The sequence below is a fragment of the Hylobates moloch genome, unplaced genomic scaffold (assembly GCF_009828535.3).
Source record: "Hylobates moloch isolate HMO894 unplaced genomic scaffold, HMol_V3 SCAFFOLD_2, whole genome shotgun sequence".
NCBI classification, from domain to species: domain Eukaryota; kingdom Metazoa; phylum Chordata; class Mammalia; order Primates; family Hylobatidae; genus Hylobates; species Hylobates moloch.
The window spans coordinates 57,639,657-57,654,791 of record NW_026652277.1 but is presented as its reverse complement, the minus strand read 5'-3'; the positions used below and the strand labels follow the sequence as shown (position 1 = coordinate 57,654,791).

Below are 15,135 nucleotides of genomic sequence, written 5' to 3'. Positions count from 1 at the left end.
GTAAACATAGGAGTCAGTTATAGATGTTTTGGCTCCCTGGTCTGGTGCTTTTTCCATTACAGTCCATTATGTAGAGTATCATAAAACTTACATTTTAATGCACAAAGCTCAGTATTTTGGAAGCTACTTATGTATGCAAAGGTCTCCAAAGTTTAGACCTCCAAAAAAAACCTAATTCAAAGGAAACCAGACTAGTAGCAAGTATGAATTTTAACTTAACACTGGAAAATACCAGCTGAACATACAGTTCTTCAGTTTCTGCTCTCTAAATTCCAATTTAAAAAATTTATATAACACAATGTGCTTTCTTTTACAGAGCTTTCAGGTGGAACACCTGGTAGTCAGCTAATGTCCCCATTATAGAGATGACAAAGGTCAAGACTCATAGAATTGAGGTGACATGTACAAAGGCAGAGAGAAAAGTGCAGAGTTAGAACACGATGCTGATCTCATTACTCCAAGTTTGCACTCTTTTATTGCACCCACAGCTGTCTCTGTGGTGTCCTTAGGGCATCAGGGATAGGGGAGGGGTGCATGGGCTGGGAAATATGTTGCCAGGTAAGACCATTTGTATAGACTCATGTGTTGGAGAGGGAACTGTCTGCAAAATAAATGCCACAGTAAGATAAACTATATTCTTTGGAGTCTAGATTTGGAAGCTTTTTTCTGAAAGTTCAGAATCTTTCTCCATACCAAGCGAAGGACAAATATATCTATGACCAGCAAGAAAACAACAGAGACTGAAATCTTCCCCAGTTGTAAATGCAGCTTACAACTTTTCACAAGAACATTTTTTGTGAACTTGCATTTCTTTTCTTTCCAGGGGAAGACATGGCCTGATTCAAAACAGGGGGACTGTGAGAGAGATTTAGCACAAGAAAGGCTATTGGTGTTCCCTTTGTCTTATTGGCTTTTTGCAAATTCCCTAGAACCTGAAGCCCAGTAATTACTCTATAATCTTTTGCCAATGTTAAACCTTTTTTCTGAGTAGGTCTATGACTTTAAGTAGCTGGCAGATATTTTTATGATCAGGCTGTACTGCAGGCACATTAAAATGCACTGGGAAATGCATGATTTATATATTTTGATTTTGACTTGTACAAGATTTACATCTGGGCTAAATACATAAAATAATAGAGAGTGGTTTGCCAGTATAAAGGAAAGAATCATTCAAGTTCAGCCAATCTGATTATATCACCGCAGTGGTGGAGAAGCAGCTCAGACAAGTTCTCATTACAGATGTGCCAAGAACTTGGGTTTGGAGGCCCACCTCCCTGCTTTTGAATTACATCTCTGCCATATAGTGGGCAAGGGAAGAGGGAACTAACATTTATTAAATCTAATAAGGTGCCAGCCATTGTGTTAGGCACTTTACAGACATTTTAATTTCGACTCTATACCAGCCCTGGAAAGTTGGTACTACTGGTCTCAATCTCCAGATGAGAAAACAGAGATTTAATGAGGCTTAATAATTTGTCCAAAGCCACAGAGTTACTGACAGCCACATTTGAACTCGGGTCTTTCTGCCAATAAATTCATGTTCTTTCTATTATTCAGCACGTCTTATCTGGGCTTTAATGTCTCCATCTGTAAAATAAGATCAGTAAGCATACCTTTTAGGACTGCTGGATTACAAGAGATTAATTTACCCAGAACAATCCTAATATACAGGAGGTCTTGGATGAATAATATTTCTCTCCCTACTCTTTGTTCTGGTAATAGCTCTGATTTTGTTGTTTGATTTGTTTGCTAGCTTGATTGATTAAGGGTTTTTGTTCTTTTTAAATATTTGGGCCCACCTCAGCTTTTTCTAACATGGAGAAGCAAAAAGATGATTCAATATAGAGGTGTCTATATGACATTAGAAGACAAGGAGAACCAGAATAACATTTTCTTCTTTTGTCATTGGTCTAGAGTAAAGAGCTGCAGGCAGGGAATGGGGTGGTGCTGTTCTGTACTCTGGGAGAGTGTGTGGGGTTGCCAGGTGTCTTCTTAACTGTGCACCAAGACCTTTGTGAACAATTTTAATATTCCTTCCTTAAGCAGCTTCAGGGAGGGATTGAAGCTAGACAGCAGCCAAGCTGCACCTTAATAGGCCTGCAGTATTCCAAATGGCCTCTCATTGCGGGCAGGTAGCCCAGAGTGCTGTCCATGCCTGGTGCATGGTAGGGAATGTGGACAGAACTTCACAAGAATTGGTAGGGAATGGCAATATTTTCTTGCCTGTAAATGGCAGACTACTCATAGAGAGGCTTGGGAATAACTACTTATCTCAGAAATAATGATTATTTATTTATTTATACCTTGCTCCCTACCTGAAGGTGGTAGAGCTCTCTGCTTACAGATAATAAATAGCATCTAAAACTGCATGTTCCAAGAATAATGGAAAGCATCTATATAAGCCAGAGTGATTGAAAAGGGTAATGACTCTTAATCCTAGGAAGATATTCTGATATTTTTATTTAGCTAACCTTGACTCAGCACTTTCCTTGAACTAGGGATATACAAAAATAATTAAGGCACAGCCTTCATCTTTAATTTACTAACCATCTGGTGGGAAACCATACATGTGTACTGAGACTATAAGGCAGCCCAGTAGGCTGTGTGCTGGAGGTATGAATGGAGTATAGCAGAAACCCAAAGCAGACAGGGTAACTATTTTACTTGATGAAGAAGTAATATTTGAGCTACCTTTTAAAGGATAAATAGGAACTTGCCAAGCAAAGAAAATGAAAAGCTGGGGGTAGAGGAGTACTCTGACAAAGCATCTACAAAGGTCCAGTGTCCACAAGAAAGATTGTGAGGAATTTATGAGGCTCGACCATAAGACAGTAAGACCAGAGACCAAGCTTGGGGCCAAAGTGAAATGTCTGGTTCTCTGAGAAATGATAGTTAATGGGATTAAGCCCTAGCACTGCCATTTCTAGAATGTGGCTCTGAAGAACTTACTAAGTCACTCTGAATCTTGTTTTTCTCATTTGCAAAATGGGCCTAATAACGGTTCCTATCTCCGAGAGTTTTGAGGATTAAGTCAAAATACCCCTTTGGACAATTCTAGCACATGGCCATGCTCAATAAATGCCAATTCTTTGTAGTATTTTTAGTAGCAAAAGTCAATTTTATGATAAAATCAATAGCACTATATAAGAACATAAATAATGTTCACATTAGGCTTATCAAGAGTCTTTTTAAAGAAAAAGATCTAGAATAGGGCTATCCAACACAAAACTCTCTATAATGATGGAAAGGTTCTCTATCAGTGTTGTCCAACTTATTAGTCATCATCTGACTACTATATCAGACTACTGAGCATTTGAAATATGGCTAGTGCAATTGAGGAACTGAAATTTTCATTTTATTTAATTTAAATAGCCATGCATCTTAGTGCCTATTGTATTAGACACTAGAGATCTAGATTTATAAAATCATAAAATGTTTTATTTGTAAAAGACCTTAGAAATTGATATAAAGCTCTTATCCTCCCCCCATCACCATTTTACAAGTGTCTCTCAGAGGGAAATTGATTTGCACGGGGTCACATAACTAATGACAGACCTGGTGCTAGAACCCAGCAGCTCCTCTGGCATCCTAAGCAAAGTTTTTATTATCCTGAAGTCTGGTTAGCTTATTATTTCCACCTTAGAAAGTGTCTGTTGCAAATGCATCATGGGTTCTGATGTTCCACTCAGCCACCTTTCCTCCCCTCACCATGCTCATTTCTACTTCTTTTTTAAAATAATATAATATGCATGCTACATCGAGTAAATCCCAAGTAATCCATAACTCACTGATAGATATTTTAGTTCCTGTTCATGGGAACGTTTTATATCAGCAGCAGCTCATTTAGTACAAAATTCTCAGCACCATTATTTTCATAACTAGTATTTTGTTGTTTTTGTTGTTATACTAGTATTAATTTTTGTTACTTTGCCTAAGTTTTAAACTTGTGTCAATAAGAATATTGATCTTTTTATAGCATTTACAAAACATAAATTCAGATTATTCATCAAGAAATTAGGATGATCAAACCATTTAGCAGGGTCATCAGTTAAGAAGGATTGATCATAGAGCGCTATGGGAATATGGCAGAATAGGAAGCACCAGTTTCCGCATCTAAACAACAATTGCAGTTGCGGAATCTGTCTGACCTATTTTGGAATTCTGGAATCTATTAGAATGATTGTAACTTCCAGGGGAAGGATTGGTAATAGTAAATTTTGGTTAATTTCGGCTTGCAACATGGCAGCAGCTACCCATTTTCCAGCCCCATGGCAGGCAGGTGTGCACATGTTTCATATGTAACTTGCAGGCAGTTTGTAGGAGCCAGGGTGAGCGAAAAGAATCCTACAAAAACTGGAGATATATATTCTGATTGCTGATTTCTGTGTCTAATCTTTGAGGTGCACACATATAGGAGGAAGCCATTGTTGCACCCCTTTCTTCACGTTGCAAGCCCTTCTCCCTTTGGCTAAAGCAAGTTCCATAAGATCTAAAGGACCAGTGCACTTTTATTTTATGTTTCTTCTCCTCCTCCTCCTCCCACTTTATTTTTCTCTTCTTCCCCTTTTGGGAGACAGACATTTAAAGTCTAAGACTTCTAAAAACAACCACATATATGGGGGCATTTAGGAAGTCACAACATATGCTTAGGGAAAGGCACAGTCTTAAAAACTAACTGAGAAGACCTTAAGTTTACATGTTGGGCTGATCACCAGCACTGACACAGCCTATAGCAATTAAAAACCAAAAGCAACAATTAGCAAACCCTGGGGAAGGGGAAGAATCTGATTTCCAAAATCACTACATTATTATATTCAAAAGTATTCAAAAGTATTATATTCCAGTATTCAACAACAAAAATCACAAGACACAAAAACATAGGAAAGGCCGGGCACGGTGGCTCATGCTTGTAATCCCAGCACTTTGGGAGGCCGAGGCGGGCGGATCACGAGGTCAGGAGATCGAGACCACGGTGAAACCCTGTCTCTACTAAAAACACAAAAAAATTTGCCGGGCGTGGTGGCGGGCACCTGTAGTCCCAGAGGCTGAGGCAGGAGAATAGCGTGAACCCGGGAGGCGGAGCTTGCAGTGAGCCGAGATTGCGCCACTGCACTCCAGCCTGGGCAATAGAGCGAGACTCTGTCTCAAAAAAAAAAAAAAAAAAAACATAGGAAAGTATGTGTGACCCATTCAAAAGGAAAAATAACCCAATAGGAACATACCTAAAAAATACCCAATGGAAGATCTACAGTACAAAGACTTTAAAACAACTGTCTTAAAGGTGCTCGAAGACCCAGCACTTTGAGAGGCCGAGGCGGGTGGATCACAAGGTCAGGAGATTGAGACCATCCTGGCTAACATGGTAAAACCCCGTCTCTACTAAAAATACAAAAAAATTAGCCGGGCGTGGTGGCAGGCGCCTGTAGTCCCAGCTACTCAGGAGGCTGAGGCAGGAGAATGGCGTGAACCCGGGAGGCAGAGCTTGCAGTGAGCCAAGATTGTGCCACTGCACTCCAGCCTGGGTGACTGAGCAAGACTCCGTCTCAAAAAAAAAAAAAAAAAGATGCTCAAAGAACTGAAAAGTGATGTGGAGAAAGTCAAGGAAACAATGTATGAACAAAACAGAAAGATTAATAAAGAGAAAAAACCTAAAACAAAACCAAAAGGCAATTCTGGAGCTGTGAAGTACAATAACTGAAATAAAAAATTTGCCAGTAAGATTCAAAGACAGATTTGAGCAGACTGAAGAAGGAATCTGTGAACTTGAAGATAGGACAATGGGAATTGTCAATTCTGGAGAAAACAGAAAAAAATATCAAAGAAAAGTGAGCAGAGTGTAAAGAATCTGTGGGATATCATCAAGCAGACAAATATACACATAATGAAAGTCTTGGAAGGAGAAGAGGGAAAGAGAAAAGGGAAGCTAGATTATTCAAAGAAAAAATGACTGAAAACTTTCCAAATTTGATGAAAGACATGAATGTAAACATTCAAGAAGCTCAACAAACTGTAACTAAAATGGACTCAAAGAGACCCACACCAAAGCACATTATAATCAGACTGTTGAAAGCCAAAGAGAGAATCTTGAAAGCAGCAAGGGAGAAGCAACTTGTCACATATAAGGGATCCTCAATAAGATTGTCAGCATATTTTTCATTCTAAACTTTAGAGGCCAGAAAGTAGAGAGCTGATATATACAAAATGCTGAAAGAAAACACACAAACAAACCTGTCAACCAAGAATCCTATATCTGCCAAAACTGTCTTTCGAAAGAGGAGAAATTAAGACATTTCCTGAAAAACAAAATCTGAGAAGGTATATTACCACTAGACCTGCCCTAAAGAAATGCTAAAAGAAGTGCTTTCGGTTGAAATGAAAGAACACTAGGCAGTAATTTGAAGACATATGAATAAATAATAAAGGTGGCTCAGTAAAGGTAAATACATGAACAATTATAAAATCTGGTAACTTTCACATTTTGGTTTGTGACTCCACTTTATGAATTTTATATGATTTAAGAGACTAATGCTTATTTTTAAAGCTATTATCAGTTTTAAAATCTAGTCTTATTTTAACTTTGGTTTTTAATTCTACATTTTGTTTTCTACATTATTTAAGAAATTGATGCATAAAAATTTGTTTATACCTTTGGACCCACAATGTGTAAAGATACAGTTTTGTAATATCGGTAACTAAAAAGAGGTGGGAGTGGAGCTGTGTTGCAGCAGAGTTTTTGTATGTTATTGAAGTTAAGATGTATAAATTCAAATTTGAATGTGATAACATTAAGATGTTAAATGTAATACCATAAAAACCACAAAGAAAATAGTTAAAAGAATATACAGATATACAGAAAAAGGAGAAAATAATTAATGCATTTAACTGCAAAAAAATCAACTAAGCAGAAAGGAAGACAGCAATGTAGGAAATGAGGAACAAAAAAAGCTATAAGGAATATAGAATAGAAATAAAATGACAGAAGTAAGTCTCTTCTTATCTGTAATTATTTTAAATGTAAATGGATTAAACTGCCCAATCAAAACACAGAATGAGATAATGGATTTTATAACAATACGATCCACCTATATACTATCTACCAGAAACACTTCAGATCTAAAGACACAAATAGGTTAAAAGTGAAAACATAGAAAAAAGTATGCCTTGCAAGTAAGAGAGCAGGGGTGAATAGGTAGGCCAGTTACCAAAAGAAAAATACTGTTTTATTCCATTTATTTGAGGTACCTAAAGTAGTCAAATTCATAGAAACAGAAAGAATGGTGGCTGCTAAGGGCTGGGAAGAGAAAGAATGAAGAGTTATTCTTTAATGGGTATAGAGTTTCAGTTTTGCAAAATGAAAAGAGTTCTGGAAATGGATGGTGGTGATGGTTGCTCAGAAATGTAAATATACTTAATGCCATAGATCTGTACACTTAAAAACAGTTAACACATCTTAAACTGTAATCCCCACGTGTCAAGGGTGGGACAGGTGAAGGTAATCAGATCATGGGGGCAGTTTCCCCCACACTCGTCTCGTAAAAATGAGTGAGTCTCACAAGATCTGATGGTTTTATAAGCGTCTGGCATTTTCTCTGCTTGCACTCTGTCCTGTCACGCTGTGAAGAAGGTGCCTGTTTCTCCTTTGCCTTCTGCTATGATTGTAAGTTTTCTGAGGCTTCCCCAGCAATGAAGATCTGTGAGTCAATCAAACCTCTTTCCTTTATAAATTACCCAGTCTTAGATATTTCTTCATAGCAGTGTGAAAATGGACTAATACGGATGGTAAATTTTATCTTATGTGCATTTTACTTCAATTTTTTAAAATGTGTTATTTCTTAAAAACGTATATTAAACCCAAAAGAATTGAACGTATGATTCAAACAGATACTTTTAGCTAATGTTCTTAACAGCATTATGCACAATAGCCAAAATATAGAAATAACCCATGTTCATCAGCAGATTAATAGATAACCAAATATGGTATATACATGCAGTGAAATATTATTTAATCATGAAAGAGAATATAGTTCTGATCCATGCTACAATATGGATGAACTTTGAAAACATTTTGCTGAGTGAATGAAATCAGACATAATAGGTCGCATATTATAGGATTTCATTTATATGAAATATCTAGAATAGGCAAGTCAAAGAAGCAAAGTAGATTAGTGGTTGCTAGGGGCTAGAGTGAGGAAAGAAATAGGAGTGATTGCTTAATAGTACAGAGTTTCTGTTTGGGATGATTGAAAAGTTTTGGAAATAGATAGTGGCAATGGTTGAACAACATTGTGAATGTAATTAATGCCACCCAATTAAGCAGTTAAAAATGGGTAAAAATCTTTCTACGTGCCAAAAGATAAAAATAAAAATGGGATGATCAGGTGTAGACAAAGACAAGACCTTTGCAGCAATCATTGTAGTTAGTTATCCTTGAGCTAAGAGGCAAATGTGCTAATGGGACTGTTGTACCTGATCTACACAAATGTATCTCTTCCCTTCTGCAGAGAGAAATATCAGTCTTTAGCTGCGAATGACCCTCGTTATGGAATGACGCATGGTGTCAGAGAGTTTGAGTGGACACTGAAAGTTTGCTGCCTCATTCTCCTTAAGACATGGGCATGGTTGTGTAGGAGCAGGGATGGATAGCTAAGGAAGAGAGGGACAAGTCAATTAGCATTATATTCACAGTTCAAATAATACTCTTCTTTAATGTGACGGAGCTATTAATACTTAGCTCTTGCCCTCCTGAGCACTTACCAGTGAGCTCTACCTGGAGAACAGCATTCACAATCTTAAACTTGGTTTTAGCCTGGCCCATGTGATTGATAAGGTCACATTAGTCCCCCCACTTCAGACACACTGTCATGTTAAGTTCCTAGAACATTCCCGCAGGCCCTGCTTTCAGCATTGGTCTGTACTTTTCCTCTTTTTAGCCAGTTTAGCTAATGCTTACTCAAGTCTTCAGATCATTTGCAAATATTGCTCCCTCAGATAAGCCTTCCCTGACCCCTACTCTTAAAAAGTAATTCAACTCCTTCCACACCTGGCAAAACACACACACACACACACACACACAGACACTAATTGCATCCTTCCTTGATCTTTTGTTTATGATTCTCTTCACAGCTTTTAATACACTTCATTTTATTATTATTTGTTTAATATCTATCTCCTCCTTAGACTATAGATTCTATGAGAGTAGAGACCCTATCCCTAGGGTCTAATCTGTTCTTAGACATTTAGTGGGAGCTTAGTAAATATCTGTTGAATTAAAAAATAAGTAAATAAAAGAAAAACTCTATTCATGGGTAGTGACTAGCAGCTAAACAACGAATAATTTTTTGTTAAGTGAGTAAATGGATAAATTACCTGTTCTTATGAGAAATCTAGGTTAGTTTCTACTTCTCTTGAAAGTTTAGGAATAGACTTGGCTAAAGACCAAGAACTAGAAAGAGACTGAGACTCAAACAACTAAAGCAAAATAATTAGTAAATTTGTGATACTTTGTTAATATGACTGTTAAGAAAGTCCAATGTTTAACACTTGAGCAAAGTAAGCTCCTGTTCACTCATTCCACCCCCCAGATTCCAGGAGCAAGACAGTTTGCTTCAACCTTCCAATTCGTTTCAACCTTCCAATTCATCATGGATGAGGGGCATTGTCCTAAAGTCAGTTCTCACTGATAAATTGTGGAGTAAAAATATTTTTAATAAACTTTTTTTGTATAAAGGAAGAAAGTTATTTGAGATTGAAAAACTATTTCTCAGTTATTAATACTATATTCAGGTGACTTCTGTGCAGATAGTCTTCAGAAGGTCTTTTGCTGAACTGGATGATGGCATGCAGATGCATAGCAAGAAGAAGTGAGGATCTGGGGTACAGATGGGCTAGAGCAGGTGGATTCCAGAAACTTCCTGGGCAAGTGGAGGATACAGGTGCTGTCCTTTCTTTGTAAAAGGGCAAAAACTGATATTAGAGGGGATTTTCATTAACTTGTGCTCTGTTATATGTGATGTAACTTTCTCCTCTTTTCCTTTCCCCACCTTCCAGTATGAAATCTTCAGTAAAATTCTTCAAAAAAGCCTTGAGAGGTGGGTTTCACTTTGGATAGCAATGAGGTATGAAGAATCCTGCTGTAAGGTTAATGAGCAAAAGTTGCCACATCAAAAAGTCATCTCAAAAACATCACTGTGTGATGAGAAGAATACTTCACTTCTATGGTATTCTTTTCAAAAAATCATGGCCCATCTAATCATGGGAAAAGCATCAGACTAACCCAGACTGGAGGACGTTCTCCCCAATACCTCACCAGTGATTCTCAAAAGTGTCAAGGTGATGAAAACAAGGAAAGGCTAAGACACAATTATATTCCAGAGTAGACTGGGAAAACATGCCAACTGAATGCAATGGAGTACCTAGATGAAATCCTGGAACAGAATGAGGGCATTAATTTTAAAAACTGGTGAAATTCAAATAAAGTCTAGATTTTAGTTAATAGCCATCTACCAATGCTGGTTTCTTAGTTTTTACAAGAGTAAGATGTTAACAATGGGAATAAGTGGGTGAGGGGCACATAGCAACTTTTCTATAAATCTAAATTCATTCCAAAATAAATAGTTTATTTAAAGGTAAAGCCTCAAAACTAAAATGGTCAATTTTGGCTCCTTGCTGAACTTAAGCTCCTTGCTAAGTGGACAGTGGTTGTCGCCAAAGTGCCTTGACCTTTAGCTCCTCTTAAACATAGCTATCATGTCAAAAAAAATGTTTTATTACTTCTTAAAATGGCAAGGAAGACTTTATTCAAGACTCTTGCAATATGTGTCAAGACTATTTTAAGAGGGGAGAGCTATCAGGCTCAACTCTGAATACAATAAAGACAAATAAGGATTTAAAACCAATGAGTAGAGTGAGGGGGTGAATGGATGGCAAATCACTGAGAGGAGACATCCAGGGTAAGGGGAAGTTGCTAAACAAACTGAAGAGGATTCTTGAAGGCAAGCCAAGGACTTATACATCAAAAGTGTGGGGTCAGGAACTTGATCAGATATCAAGGGTGGGGGAATTCTCACTAAAATAACTTGGCAGAATTCTTGCTGAGACTGGACTGGGCAAGCAACAGACTGGACAGGGGCCAAGGTTGAGGCCTAGTCAAGAAGAGAGCTCAGGGGAACCCAACTGAAATTCAGTCAAGGAGAGGGTCTTTGTCATTATCAGTCACACTGATACCATCTGGTTCGAATTTGGTGACTATATTACCCACGTTCACCTCATAGCTTGACTTGTTATCCAGATGATTTGGTTGTATTAATTGTCTTGGCCTCGGAGCAGATTCCAGTTAAGATTTCACATTCACCATCTAGAGTTTGGCCATTGGCATTACCAGTGTTGATGTTATTTGAGCCAATTTCCTCCCAAATTGATTGGTTTGTGGTCCTGGAGACAGTAAGCTTTTGGGATTTGGCATGTGATTTTACAGATGATTTGGTACCTGGAATCCACCAAGCCATTCTTTCTCAGAGCCAAAGCCCTTGAAATATGTTGACCTTTCCAGTCAAAAGATCCTTATCCAGGTGTAAGAACTGTAAAAACTTTACATGTAATGCAAACGTGAATTCCATAAACCTGCCAATTTAAGCATAGAAGATAAACTACAGAAGGACTTTATTTTCCTCTGGGCCAGCCCAGCACATTAATTCACATTAACATATTCAGGTATGGAAGGCTTTGAAAAATTAATAAGCTCAGTCTCCACTTTGCATTATTTATTCTTGGTGCAGAATGTATGGTTTTGTTTGTTTGTTTGTTTGTTTTGTCATTTGGGTAATTCCTGGGGCAGTATCTCTCCATGTAAAGCCAAGTGACAAAATGAGGGCAGCCAGGCAATTTCAAACAGAACCAGTTTTGTTTTTTTGACCTGTATTCTGACCTAAAATAATCCACACAATAACCCCATTTCTTCACCTGAATTTGGCTCTGCAGACACCTTAGAATTCTGTCTGCAGAGAGACAAACTGCGTCATGGAGAGCACCAAAGCAGCGGCCTTGCTGGGGTAAGGCCCATGAAGGCTGATAGTGGCACATGGGCTGGGCTAGTGAAAACAAGTTCAAAGTTGGTTGGGCTTTTTTGTTTTGTTTTGTTTCAGTTCCAAAAAAAATTTTCATAGGCAAACGCATTCTGACTCTTCCAACTCCATAAATAAATTCTGAAAAGACATGAAAGGAGGTCACAAAATTCAACCAAATACATGCCTACCTGTAAAGTCTTGTTCTGCTGTTATTTAACTTGTGGTTTTTCCTTGGGGAATCTTTAAATATAGGGAGAAGGTGAAACCATGGTTAAAATATTGGGCAAAATGTAACCATTATTAATAAGCAACACATAGACGGACTGTTAGCCAATACCTCAATGCTTTGGTGAGTTACTGAAGTATCCCACCGGCACAGTAGTAAAGTGGCAAACACAGAATTCTGTTGCCTTAGAAGAAGCTGACCAGAGAATATAAGTGTTTCATTATTTCTGAAGTGTTTGCAGGTTCCTCCCCTTTTCATTTTCCTTCTCGCAAAACTTTTTAATTCTAACACCATATCTTAGCCAGCTTTTTAAATAAAATTAATATATATTTATGACTTCATTTCCTTTCAACAGTTTATGATATTTAAGGACAAGCCAACCACAATTTATTTATAGAACTTGATCCTATTTCTGTTTCTCTATTTTGTCTCCTGGAAAGCAGAGGAAAGAGCTCCAAATTTATCAGAAAAATTAGACATTGAACTTTACTTTCCCCAACTTCTACAAATAAACGAGCATTTGTTTAAAGATAAAATTAAGATAAAAAAATTATATCATTTGAAAATAAGATTACTAAAACATTAGGTCTAGATAATTAAATCTGTACAAGTCAGGAAATATAAAAGTTGATTATTCTGATTTTAAGCATTATTGTTTATAAGGATGCTGTAATCTCTAATAAGACTTCAGCACTTCCTGAATTCTATACCATTTCAACTTCAAATGAGATTTAAAATTTTTACATGTCACACCCTGGTTATTTGTCAGTGTGCATGGAAGAAGAAAGAGGAAGGGAAAATAATTCTGGAACTTAATTAATTGTGAAACCAGCCTCAGCCCCTGGATATGGTCTTGTTGACTGCAGAGATAAGGCAGTTTGGGGTCAGTTGTCTATTGTGCTTTCTTTTGCCAGTGATCATTCTATTCATTCACTCATTCATTGCATTTTTTAATTCATTCATTCAGAACAAATGAAAGAACTTTTCCTTTTGGCCATTTACTTCTGTTCCCCTTTACTCAAAGGTAGCAAAATACACGATGAAACTTCTTTGAACAGAATTAAAACAAGCCTGAGTTTTGGAAGGTGTCAAAATTAAATTCTAGAAATACAGGTAAATCTGTAGGATTTTTGGGTTCCGGTCATTCTGAGCATAGTGGTGATTTCCCATATTTAAGAAATGTTTTGAAAGACAGGCTTTGAAAGTAGGCTATGGGCTGGTTTGCCAGAGTAGTTTATGTTCAAAAATAGAAATAACCTGACAGAGAACCAAAATGGACTAAATACAAGCACATAGTAAACCAAGTTTTGGCTGCTTCTCTCTCCTTGCAGGTGGATACTGTGAAGGTAGGTGATGGTATGTACACAGTGCTTCTCCTGATGATGAGGGAGAGGGTGCCAAAGGGCAGCCGACATCCCCTGCTGCTCTTTCTCACTTACAGAAGTACCCAGAGAGAGCCAAGCTCATGGGTCCCTTGTTGTTGCGTTGGGGGGTGGCTAAGGCCCTTTTATGGCTGTGTTAAGCAGTTTAAAGAGGGTTTGTAGGCACTTACAGGGAAAGCATGAACCCAAATTTCTATTTTAACATGTAAGAAGGGACTTAAATGCCAGAAAATATAGTACAGCACTCAGAATGCTGTATCACCCAAGTTGCAGACAAGCAAATCTGAATGTAGTTACCACTCCATTGTATCCAGTGCTAGGACATGTGTCGTGCCTTCCAGACTCACCCAGTGGTCCTCTGTAGTCAGAGGAAGGCAGAGAGGGCACACGGCCTCACATTTCATGAGGAGAGCTAAAGGGCCCATCTTGCTGTGAAAACAGTCAGTGTTGCAAGAGGAATGATGCGTCTGGAGGCATAGCTCTGAGGCTGTCTCCTTTCTTCATCAGGCAGGGGAGGCAGAGAAAATAAAAGTTAGACTGAGTAGTGTTGCAATGAAACTAAATACCTCGTGAGAAGGCAGATGTCTTTGTTCCCCTCCCACCATGGGCAGCTGCACTGTTCCTTCTCTTCTGGGTGCTCTCAACACCTTACTATCGGCTATCACCCAGCAGATAAGAATAAAGTAGCCAAGGAGCAGCAGAGGGTTTGTTTTTCACTGTTTTTGAGATTGTAGAAATTGATAGTGCACTGCACTCTCATCTTGAGATCTGTGGGCTGAGCTCCCAGGGTTCTTAACATGGGCCAAGTTAGTCTGGATGCAACCTTTTGTTATTGTCTAAGTCACTGGCAGATTTAAAAATCACAGCGGTTCACAGCCAGATGACCAGCCTAGGGATGAAGGCGGGGCAGGGGGCAGTCAGTATCTCCACTCACATGTCATCTAGTCACGATGCAGAGGTTGAAACACTGAGTTAAAGGAAGCTTATCTTCATATGAAGAATTAGAGGCCACACCTCCCTAAGCTAAATTTAGAAGTGTTAGTATGTGAACAGGAGGTATACAGTATCTCAGGTTTCCTGGGGTACCAGCCAGATAAGACATTCCAGATAATTCTCTTCCATGCCTAACTTGTGCCTCACCAGGCAGGCCAGAGGAGGCACTGCAGAAGGAGCTGTCCTCTTGTGTGGCTCTGTCCTTCTTTTCAAGTTTGAGGGGGTTGTGGACCATGTGAGACTGGACGGCTCACATGTCAGCCGCCAGGCTCTTAGTTACAGACGTGGCAAACTTCCATCATCTAAGCAGTGGCACAGGTGTTGTGGAGAAATCCCAGTGCTCTAGCTGTGTGGCAGAGGGAAGGGCCAGGTCTATGAGAAAATAAAATTTTATTCTCAGCCTCTCTCCTATATTCCAGTAAGTCTAGATTGAGTAAAACATCTAATCTAACTGTGATAAATAGCTATTCAA

The 15,135-nt window shown here is 38.4% G+C and overlaps 1 protein-coding gene and 1 long non-coding RNA gene across 4 annotated transcripts in view; one reads left to right on the top strand and one right to left on the bottom strand.

Annotated features, from left to right (window-relative positions):
• Positions 1 to 15,135, top strand: part of PARM1 (prostate androgen-regulated mucin-like protein 1) — a 173,814-nt gene that overhangs the window by 72,711 nt on the left and 85,968 nt on the right. The window lies entirely within an intron of this gene.
• Positions 188 to 14,886, bottom strand: LOC116466910 (uncharacterized). Its single transcript, XR_004247677.1, has 4 exons — positions 14,811 to 14,886; positions 14,018 to 14,168; positions 11,264 to 12,200; positions 188 to 1,587 (listed from the first exon to the last, which is right to left on the bottom strand). It is a non-coding gene; the product is annotated as an uncharacterized LOC116466910 (long non-coding RNA).